Genomic DNA, 12,162 nt, shown 5'->3' on the forward strand with positions numbered 1-12,162 from the left:
AGCCCATTACCTGTGACTGTTATTATACCTCTGTCAGTTTTTCCTTGCAAGAAACCATCTGTATTGCCATTTGCTTCAGTTGCTGTTCATACCTCTGTGTGCTAAATAAAACATCATTGCGCACATGCGCAGAAACTTACTGCAGCCTCCTTGTCTCCTCCACCGCACCACCACTGACCCACTAGTGCCCCCTCCGGGAACAGACACAGTTACAGACATGACACATAGCTTGGACCTCAGGACAGGCTGTTGTCTTTGGGAGGGACCTTAGGCAATCAGTAGTCTCTTGTAGGCTATATCATGCCCCATGTGCCAGGGTAGAAAGTTTACCATTAGGGTCACAGGACATGGTAGAGAGTTTATTCTCATTCTAGAAGCCAGGACAGATATTAACTTTATTTATAGATGCTAGAGCAGTAAGTTTATTCTCAGGTAGAGGACATATCAAAACATTTATTCTCAGCCCTGATGCCAGATCAGAAAGTTTATCCTCAGGTCTAGGGGCCAGGGCAGAAATCTCAGACACCTTGAACTGGGCAGTCATCTCAGATCCCTCAGGAAGGGGGAGCAGCGAGATACTAAGGACAGTAGACAGTTATACCCCTTTCACACCGCCAGTGCCGGATCCCACCTGGGAATTGGAAACGGGTCCTTCCCCGGTGGGATCCGGCATTGGACGCTGCTGCTGGCTTCCCCGACCCGGCAATATGCCGGGTGGGTTGCCATAGCCGCGGGGAAGAGGGGGAGCCGGGAGCGGGGGCGGCGCTGGAAGATGAGATCACCGCCGCCTGTTGTACTAAGCGGGTCCCGGGTTGCATCGACCTGGGAGCCCATTTACGTTGCCATTGACCCAGTATTCAACCCGGTTATAACACTGCTTTATTCCCAGGTTGAATTGCCAGGTCAAGCGACCCAGGATTTCCGACATGGTGCTTTCACACCGCATGCTGACCCGTGTCGACCCGGCAATATGCCGGGTCGATACCGGGTTATTTGTGCGGTGTGAAAGGGGTATTATTAGATGCTCAGAAAGGAACTGGATGCTCAGAACTGGAGGAAAGGTCTGTAGAGGAAGTAGGGACTGGACACTTGAGAGGCTGTACTGTGCCTCTTTTGTGACAGGCAACAGTGGTTGCTCAGAACATTCAACATGCCTTATTGAATTCATAGAAGTCCTGAAGTTTCCACATTATGCCTGATGTGATGGTGAGGAATGCACCAACTGGCATAGAATAGAGGAAGCATAAATGAAAACTAAATTAATCATCAGTGACCATGGCTGGTAGATGCAAATCCAATACTGTTGAGACTAGAGATGAGCGGGTTCGGTTTCTCGGAAACCGAACCCCCCCGAACTTCACCCTTTTTACACGGGTCCGAGGCAAGTTCGAACCTTCCCGCCTTGCTCGGCTAACCCGAGCGCGCTCGAACGTCATCATCCCACTGTCGGATTCTCGCGAGATTCGGATTCTATATAAGCAGCCGCTCGTCGCCGCCATTTTCACTCGTGCATTGGAGATGATAGGGAGAAGACGTGGCTGGCGTCCTCTCCGTTTATTGTTGAAGTTGATTGCTTTATTGCTTAATTGTGGGGAGGACTGGGGAGCAGCTGTTAGGAGGAGTACAGTGCAGAGTTTTGCTGATAAGTGACCACCAGTTTTTATCTGTTCTCTGCCTGAAAAAAACGCTCCATACCATATCTGTGCTCAGTGTGCTGCATAATATATCTGTGCTGAGTGCTCACACTGCTTAATTGTGGGGACTGGGGAGCAGCTGTATTATATAGCAGGAGTACAGTGCAGAGTTTTGCTGACAGTGACCACCAGTATACGTTGTCTGCCTGAAAAACACTCCATATCTGTGCTCAGTGTGCTGCTTTATTGTGGGGACTGGGGACCACCAGTATAATTAATATTATATAGGAGGAGTACAGTGCAGAGTGCACTGCTGTACCTACCTCTGTGTCGTCATCCATTAAGTATACTATCCATCTACATTCTATACCTGTGGTGCATTTTAGTTTTGCAGTTTGCTGACACAGTGACCACCAGTATACTATGTATAGCAGTACGGTAGGCCACTGCTGTACCTACCTCTGTGTCATCATCCATTAAGTATACTATCCATCTACATTCTATACCTGTGGTGCATTTTAGTTTTGCAGTTTGCTGACACAGTGACCACAGGTATACTATATATAGCAGTATGGTAGGCCACTGCTGTACCTACCTCTGTGTCGTCATCCATTAAGTATACTATCCATCTACATTCTATACCTGTGGTGCATTTTAGTTTTGCAGTTTGCTGACACAGTGACCACCAGTATACTATATATAGCAGTATGGTAGGCCACTGCTGTACCTACCTCTGTGTCGTCATCCATTAAGTATACCTTTGAACTTGCCACACGTGAAGTCAGTTCAGACACTGCCAGCCTGAGTCAGGTCATTCCCCTCATCAGGCTTTTGCAGAAGAAGCTGGAGACATTGAAGGAGGAGCTAAAACAGAGCGATTCCTCTAGGCATGTGGGACTTGTGGATGGAGCCCTTAATTCGCTTAACCAGGATTCACGGGTGGTCAATCTGTTGAAATCAGAGCACTACATTTTGGCCACCGTGCTCGATCCTAGATTTAAAACCTACGTTGTATCTCTCTTTCCAGCAGACACAAGTCTGCAGAGATTCAAAGACCTGCTGGTGAGAAAATTGTCAAGTCAAGCGGAACGTGACCCGTCAACAGCTCCTCCTTCACATTCTCCCGCAACTGGGGGTGCGAGGAAAAGGCTAAGAATTCCTAGTCCACCCGCTGGCGGTGATGCAGGGCAGTCTGGAGCGAGTGCTGACATCTGGTCCGGACTGAAGGACCTGCAAATGATTACTGACATGTCGTCTACTGTCACTGCATATGATTCTCTCACCATGGAAAGAATGGTGGAGGATTATATGAGTGACCGCATCCAAGTAGGCACATCAGACAGTCCGTACGTATACTGGCAGGAAAAAGAGGCAATTTGGAGGCCCTTGCACAAACTGGCTTTATTTTACCTAAATTGCCCTCCCTCCAGTGTGTACTCCGAAAGAGTGTTTAGTGCAGCCGCTCACCTTGTCAGCAATCGGCGTACGAGGTTACTTCCAGAAAATGTGGAGAAGATGATGTTCATCAAAATGAATTATAATCAATTCCTCCGTGGAGACATTCACCAGCAGCAATTGCCTCCAGAAAGTACACAGGGACCTGAGATGGTGGATTCCAGTGGGGACGAATAAATAATCTGTGAGGAGGGGGATGTACACAGTGAAAGGGGTGAGGAATCGGAGGATGATGATGAGGTGGACATCTTGCCTCTGTAGAGCCAGTTTGTGCAAAGAGAGATTGATTGCTTCTTTTTTGGTGGGGGCCCAAACCAACCAGTCATTTCAGTCACAGTCGTGTGGCAGACCCTGTCGCTGAAATGATGGGTTCGTTAAAGTGTGCATGTCCTGTTTATACAACATAAGGGTGGGTGGGAGGGCCCAAGGACAATTCCATCTTGCACCTCTTTTTTCTTTCATTTTTCTTTGCATCATGTGCTGTTTGGGGACAATTTTTTGGAAGTGCCATCCTGCCTGACACTGCAGTGCCACTCCTAGATGGGCCAGGTGTTTGTGTCGGCCACTTGTGTCGCTTAGCTTAGTCACACAGCCACCTTGGTGCGCCTCTTTTTTTCTTTGCATCATGTGCTGTTTGGGGACAATTTTTTGGAAGTGCCATCCTGCCTGACACTGCAGTGCCACTCCTAGATGGGCCAGGTGTTTGTGTCGGCCACTTGTGTCGCTTAGCTTAGTTAAACAGCCACCTTGGTGCGCCTCTTTTTTTCTTTGCATCATGTGCTGTTTGGGGACAATTTTTTGGAAGTGCCATCCTGCCTGACACTGCAGTGCCACTCCTAGATGGGCCAGGTGTTTGTGTCGGCCACTTGTGTCGCTTAGCTTAGTCAAACAGCCACCTTGGTGCGCCTCTTTTTTTCTTTGCATCATGTGCTGTTTGGGGACAATTTTTTGGAAGTGCCATCCTGTCTTGATTGACACTGCAGTGCCACTCCTAGATGGGCCAGGTGTGTGTCGGCCACTTGTGTCGCTTAGCTTAGTCAAACAGCCACCTTGGTGCGCCTCTTTTTTTCTTTGCATCATGTGCTGTTTGGGGACAATTTTTTGGAAGTGCCATCCTGTCTTGATTAACACTGCAGTGCCACTCCTAGATGGGCCAGGTGTTTGTGTCGGCCACTTGTGTCGCTTAGCTTAGCCATCCAGCGACCTCGGTGCAAATTGTAGGACTAAAAATAATATTGTGAGGTGTGAGGTGTTCAGAATAGACTGGAAATGAGTGGAAATTATGGTAATTGAGGTTAATAATACTATGGGATCAAAATGACCCCCAAATTCTATGATTTAAGCTGTTTTTTAGGGTTTTTTGAAAAAAACACCCGAATCCAAAACACACCCGAATCCGACAAAAAAATTTCGGTGAGGTTTTGCCAAAACGCGTCCGAATCCAAAACATGGCCACGGAACCGAATCCAAAACCAAAACACAAAACCCGAAAAATGTCCGGTGCACATCACTAGTTGAGACATACAGCACAGTAGATGCTGATACTGATTTTCTATCTTTTTTACCTGCATTAAAGTATGTAATCAGCCTGCACAAACAGACTGATAAAGGATTGATTCGTAAACTGCTTCAGGACTAAGTCAGAGACACATACTTCTAATCTTTGAATCTGCAATTAATTCTATAACGTGGTAAATGTGACATTAGAATGTATTAATAACACTGTATAGAGCTGACAGACTGTCTTATATACTGTAGTAGTGATGCACCCTGACTTCGCATGGAAACAATTTTGAATTTACAGTTTTATAAGCCAATTTGGCTGGTTTAAAACACCTTGGTTTATACTAGAGATGAGCGGGTTCGGTTCGTTGAGATCCAAACCCCCCCCCCGAACTTCACCTATTTTACACAGGTCCGAGGCAGCCTCGGATCTTCCCGCCTTGCTCAGTTAACCCGAACGAGGCCGAATGTCATCATCCCGCTGTCGGATTCTCACGAGATTTGTATTCTATATAAAGAGCCGCACGTCGCCGCCATTTTCACTCGTGCATTGGATATTGAACGGAGAGGACGTGGCTACGTTCTCTCCCTGAAAAGCTCCATATCTGTGCTCAGTGTGCTGCAAATATCTATGCTCAGTGTGCTGAAAATATCTGTGCTCAGTGTGCTGCAAATATCTGCGTTCACTGCCTCAAAACGCTCCATATCTGTGCTCAGTGTGCGGCAAATATCTACGTTCTCTGCCTGAAAAGCTCTATATCTGTGCTCAGTTTGCTGCAGATATCTGATCAGTGTGCTGCATTGTGGGGACCACCAGTATTATAGTACAGTACAGTAGGCCATTGCTGTATCTTGCAGCTCCGTGTCAGACTCAGTTCTAGACAGTGTCATGATCATCAGTGCTCAATATCTGCTGCATTGTTGTGTGACCAGTATATATATATTATATATAGTAGTACAGTGCAGCATTTTGGTGACCACCAGTATAGTAGTACAGTACAGTAGTCCATTGCTGTATCTTGCAGCTCCGTGTCTCTGCAAGTATCCATCCATATCTGTGATGCATTGTTGTGAGCATTATATATAGTAGTACAGTCAGGGCCATCTTAACAGTAGTGTAGGCACCTGGGCACAGCAATGCACTGGCCCCCTACCCATCATTCAGAGGTAGGCGTGTGGATGCTATCAGCGGCAGCTTTGATGTCCCGCGGGAGTTAGGGGGTGCTCTATCTTCTGCTCAGCATGTAGGACCTGGAGCAATCATTTCTGCTAATTTCGCCTTTACTGCACAGATGGGGCTAAACTATAGAAGGGGGCATTGGGCTGAATGAAGGGGCCCTGGTGCATGACTTCCAGGGTGGTATGGGGTGTTTAACACGTAGGGAAGGGGTGGATAGTGGAGTGGGCTTAATATTTATAATTTTTTGGTGGGAGGGCAGCTTGCTTGACTGCAGATATCTCAAGTTCCTGAAAATATATTTCTTAGCTTTAAATGGGATACAAAACTAGAGAGTCTCACCTTTCAGATAGTTCTGGGGAATTGGGGTTCAGAGTTCAGGAGCCAGAGCAATTCACCAATGAAATTCTAAAACTGCGTACTAGCCGTGTGGAGCTGGAGCAGGGACCATCTGCTTGAAGGTTGATATCTCTGGTTTTGGGCATAGTAGAGAAAAGCTGCCAGTGTATACTGAAAGGAGAGAGTCACAGCTTTTGGATTATACCTTCATACAAACTCTAAGTTAGACAGAACCGGAGATATCCGGCTGGGAAGAGCAATTAACAGGCTTGGATGGGGAACACTGCTTTCAAGTCGGATATCTCCGGTTCCCCAGGGCCGATTTTCAAAAATCTGGTACCCCTGGAAAGAGGGGCCCCTCAGATATCAGCCTAGGGCCCTTATACTCCTGGGGCCCTTGGGCAAGAGCCCATTGAGCCCATACAAAAAGACGGCCCTGAGTACAGTGCAGAATTTTGGTGACCAACAGTATATAGTTGTACAGTATAGTAGTCCATTGCTGTATCTTGCAGCTCCGTGTCACTGCAAGTATCCATCCATATCTGTGCTGCATTGTTGTGAGCAGTATATATAGTAGTACAGTGCAGCATTTTGGTGACCAACAGTATATAGTTGTACAGTACAGTAGTCCATTGCTGTACCTTGCAGCTTCGTGTCACTGCAAGTATCCATCCATATCTGTGCTGCATTGTTGTGAGCAGTATATATAGTAGTACAGTGCAGCATTTTGGTGGCGAACAGTATATAGTTGTACAGTACAGTAGTCCATTGCTGTATCTTGCAGCTCCGTGTCACTGCAAGTATCCATCCATATCTGTGCTGCATTGTTGTGAGCAGTATATATAGTAGTACAGTGCAGCATTTTGGTGACCAACAGTATATAGTTGTACAGTACAGTAGTCCATTGCTGTATCTTGCAGCTCCGTGTCACTGCAAGTATCCATCCATATCTGTGCTACATTGTTGTGAGCAGTATATATAGTAGTACAGGGCAGCATTTTGGTGACCAACAGTATATAGTTGTACAGTACAGTAGTCCATTGCTGTATCTTGCAGCTCTGTGTCACTGCATGTATCCATCCATATCTGTGCTGCATTGTTGTGAGCAGTATATATAGTAGTACAGTGCAGCATTTTAGTGACCAACAGTATATAGTTGTAAAGTACAGTAGTCCATTGCTGTATCTTGCAGCTCCGTGTCACTGCAAGTATCCATCCATATCTGTGCTGCATTGTTGTGAGCAGTATATATAGTAGTACAGTGCAGCATTTTGTAACCAACAGTATATAGTTGTACAGTACAGTAGTCCTTTGCTGTATCTTGCAGCTCCGTGTCACTGCAAGTATCCATCCATATCTATGCTGCATTGTTGTGAGCAGTATATATAGTAGTACAGTGCAGCATTTTGGTGACCAACAGTATATAGTTGTACAGTACAGTAGTCCATTGCTGTATCTTTCAGCTCTGTGTCACTGCAAGTATCCATCCATATCTGTACTGCATTGTTGTGAGCAGTATATATAGTAGTACAGTGCAGCATTTTGGTGACCAACAGTATATAGTTGTACAGTACAGTAGTCCTTTGCTGTATCTTGCAGCTCAGTGCCACTGCAAGTATCCATCCATATCTGTGCTGCATTGTTGTGAGCAGTATATATAGTAGTACAGTGCAGCATTTTGGTGACCAACAGTATATAGTTGTACAGTACAGTAGTCCTTTGCTGTATCTTGCAGCTCCGTGTCACTGCAAGTATCCATCCATATCTGTGCTGCATTGTTGTGAGCAGTATATTTAGTAGTACAGTGCTGCATTTTGGTAACCAACAGTATATAGTTGTACAGTACAGTAGTCCTTTGCTGCATCTTGCAGCTCCGTGTCCCTGCAAGTATCCATCCATATCTGTGCTGCATTGTTGTGAGCAGTATATATAGTAGTACAGTGCAGCATTTTGGTGACCAACAGTATATAGTTGTACAGTAGTCCATTGCTGTATCTTGCAGCTACGTGTCACTGCAAGTATCCATCCATATCTGTGCTGCATTGTTATGAGCAGTATATTTAGTAGTACAGTGCAGCATTTTGGTGACCAACAGTATATAGTTGTACAGTACAATAGGCCATTGCTATTGATATAATAATATTACTGGCATATAATTCCACACATTAAAAAATGGGGAACAAAATTGTGCAGGGTGAAATAGGGAAAGATCAAGATCCACTTCCACCTAGTGCTGAAGCTGCTGCCACTAGTCATGGCAGAGACGATTCAATGCCATCAACATCGTCTGCCAAGGCCGATGCCCAATGTCATAGTAGAGAGCATGTAAAATCCAAAAAACTAAAATTCAGTAAAATTACCCAAAAATCTAAATTAAAAGCGTCTGAGGAGAAGTGTAAACTTGCCAATATGCCATTTACGACACGGAGTGGCAAGGAACGGCTGAGGCCCTGGCCTATGTTCATGGCTAGTGGTTCAGCTTCACATGAGGATGGAAGCACTCATCCTCCCGCTAGAAAACTGAAAATAGTTAAGATGGCAAAAGCACAGCAAAGAACTGTGCGTTCTTCTAAATCACAAATCCCCAAGGAGAGTCTAATTGTGTCAGCGGTTGCGATGCCTGACCTTCCCAACACTGGACGGGAAGAGGTGGCTCCTTTCACCATTTGCACGCCCCCTGCTAGTGCTGGAAGGAGCACCCACAGTCCAGTTCCTGATAGTCAAATTGAAGATGTCACTGTTGAAGTACACCAGGATGAGGATATGGGTGTTGCTGGCACTGAGGAGGAAATTGACAAGGAGGATTCTGATGGTGAGGTGGTTTGTTTAAGTCAGGCACCTGGGGAGACACCTGTTGTCCATGGGATGAATATGGCCATTGACATGCCTGGTCAAATTACAAAAAAAATCACCTTTATGGTGTGGAATTATTTTAACAGAAATGCGGACAACAGGTGTCAAGCCGTGTGTTGCCTTTGTCAAGCTGTAATCAGTAGGGGTAAGGACGTTAACCACATAGGAACGTCCTCCCTTATACGTCACCTGGAGCGCATTCATCAGAAGTCATTGACAAGTTCAAAAACTTTGGGTGACAGCAGTAGAATTCCAATGACAACTAAATCCCTTCCTCTTGTACCCAAGCTCCTGCAAACCACACCACCAACTCCCTCAGTGTCAATTTACTCCTTAGACAGGAACGCCAATAGTCCTGCAGGCCATGTCACAGGCAAGTCTGACGAGTCCTCTCCCAACTGGGATTCCTCCGATGGATCCTTGAGTGTAACGCCTACTGCTGCGGGTGCTGCTGTTGTTGCTGCTGCTGGGAGTCGATCGTCATCCCAGAGGGGAAGTCGGAAGACCACTTGTACTACTTCCAAGAAGCAATTGACTGTCCAACAGTCCTTTGCGAGGAAGATGAAATATCACAGCAGTCATCCTGCTGCAAAGCGGATAACTCAGGTCTTGTCAGCCTGGGTGGTGAGAAACGTGTGTCCGGTATCCACCGTTAATTCACAGGCAACTAGAGACTTGATTGAGGTACTCAGGCCTTGGCAGCTGTGTTGGTGTTAGACGTGTGTCCGGTATCCACCGTTAATTCACAGGGACTTAGAGAATTTCTTGAGGTAGTGTGTCCCCGGTACCAAATCCCATCTAGGTTCCACTTCTCTAGGCAGGCAATACCGAGAATGTACACAGACGTCAGAAAAAGAGTCACCAGTGTCCTAAAAAATGCAGTTGTACCCAATGTCCACTTAACCACGGACATGTGGACAAGTGGAGCAGGGCAGACTCAGGACTATATGACTGTGACAGCCCACTGGGTAGATGTATTGCTTCCCCCAGCAACAACAGCAGCAGCGGCACCAGTAGCAGCATCTCGCAAACGCCAACTCGTTCCTAGGCAGGCTACGCTTTGTTTCACCGCTTTCATAAGAGGCACACAGCTGACAACCTCTTACGGAAACTGAGGAACATCATCGCAGATTGGCTTACCCCAATTGGACTCTCCTGGGGATTTGTGACATCGGACAACGCCACCAATAATGTGTGTGCGTTACATGTGGGCAAATTCCAGCACGTCCCATGTTTTGCACATACAATTAATTTGGTGGTGCAGAATTATTTTAAAAATGACAGGGGCGTGCAAGAGATGCTGTCGGTGGCCCGAAGAATTGCGGGCCACTTTCGGCATTCAGCCACCGCGTGCTGAAGACTGGAGCACCAGCAAACACTCCTGAACCTGCCCCGCCATCAGCTGAAGCAAGAGGTGGTAACGAGGTGGAATTTAACCCTCTCTATATGCTTCAGAGGATGGAGGAGCAGCAAAAGGCCATTCAAGCCTATACATCTGCCTATGATATAGGCAAAGTAGGGGGAATGCACCTGACTCAAGCGCAGTGGAGAATGATTTCAACGTTGTGCAAGGTTCTGCAACCCTTTGAACTTGCCACACGTGAAGTCAGTTCAGACACTGCCAGCCTGAGTCAGGTCATTCACCTCATCAGGCTTTTGCAGAAGAAGCTGGAGACATTGAAGGAGGAGCTAAGACGGAGCGATTCCGCTAGGCATGTGGGACTTGTGGATGGAGGCCTTAATTCGCTTAACCAGGATTCACGGGTGGTCAATCTGTTGAAATCAGAGCACTACATTTTGGCCACCGTGCTCAATCCTAGGTTTAAAGCCTATGTTGTAGCTCTCTTTCCAGCAGACACAAGTCTGCAGAGGTTCAAAGACCTGCTGGTGAGAAAATTGTCAAGTCAAGCGGAATGTGACCCGTCAACAGCTCCTCTTTCACATTCTCCTGCAACTGGGGCTGCGAGGAAAAGGATAAGAATTCCGAGCCCACCTGCTGGCAGTGATGCAGGGCAGTCTGGAGCGAGTGCTGACATCTGGTCCGGCCTGAAGGACCTACCAACCATTACTGACATGTCGTCTACTGTCACTGCATATGATTCTCTCACCATTGAAAGAATGGTGGAGGATTATATGAGTGACCGCATCCAAGTAGGCACGTCAGACAGTCCGTACGTATACTGGCAGGAAAAAGAGGCAATTTGGAGGCCCTTGCACAAACTGGCTTTATTTTACCTAAGTTGCCCCTTCTCCAGTGTGTACTCCGAAAGAGTGTTTAGTGCAGCCGCTCACCTTGTCAGCAATCGGCGTACGAGGTTGCTTCCAGAAAATGTGAAGTAGATGATGTTCATCAAAATGAATTATAATCAATTCCTCCGTGGAGACATTCACCAGCAGCAATTGCCTCCAGAAAGTACACAGGGATCTGAGATGGTGGATTCCAGTGGGGACGAATAAATAATTTGTGAGGAGGGGGATGTACACAGTGAAAGGGGTGATGAATCGGAGGAGGATGAAGAGGTGGACATCTTGTCTCTGTTGAGCCAGTTTGTGCAAGGAGAGATTGATTGCTTCTTTTTTGGTGGGGGCCCAAACCAACCAGTCATTTCAGTCACAGTCGTGTGGCAGACCCTGTCGCTGAAATGATGGGTTCGTTAAAGTGTGCATGTCCTGTTTATACAACATAAGGGTGGGTGGGAGGGCCCAAGGACAATTCCACCTTGCACCTCTTTTTTCTTTCATTTTTCTTTGCATCATGTGCTGTTTGGGGACTATTTTTTTGAAGTGCCATCCTGCCTGACACTGCAGTGCCACTCCTAGATGGGCCAGGTGTTTGTGTCGGCCACTTGTGTCGCTTAGCTTAGTCACACAGCGACCTTGGTGCGCCTCTTTTTTTCTTTGCATCATGTGCTGTTTGGGGATTATTTTTTTGAAGTGCCATCCTGCCTGACACTGCAGTGCCACTCCTAGATGGGCCAGGTGTTTGTGTCGGCCACTTGTGTCGCTTAGCTTAGTCACACAGCGACCTTGGTGCACCTCTTTTTTTCTTTGCATCATGTGCTGTTTGGGGACTATTTTTTTGAAGAGCCATCCTGTCTTGACACTGCAGTGCCACTCCTAGATGGACCAGGTGTTTGTGTCGGCCACTTGTGTCGCTTAGCTTAGCCATCCAGCGACCTCGGTGCAAATTTTAGGACTAAA

Source organism: Pseudophryne corroboree, chromosome 2, assembly GCF_028390025.1.
Source record: "Pseudophryne corroboree isolate aPseCor3 chromosome 2, aPseCor3.hap2, whole genome shotgun sequence".
Taxonomy (NCBI): domain Eukaryota; kingdom Metazoa; phylum Chordata; class Amphibia; order Anura; family Myobatrachidae; genus Pseudophryne; species Pseudophryne corroboree.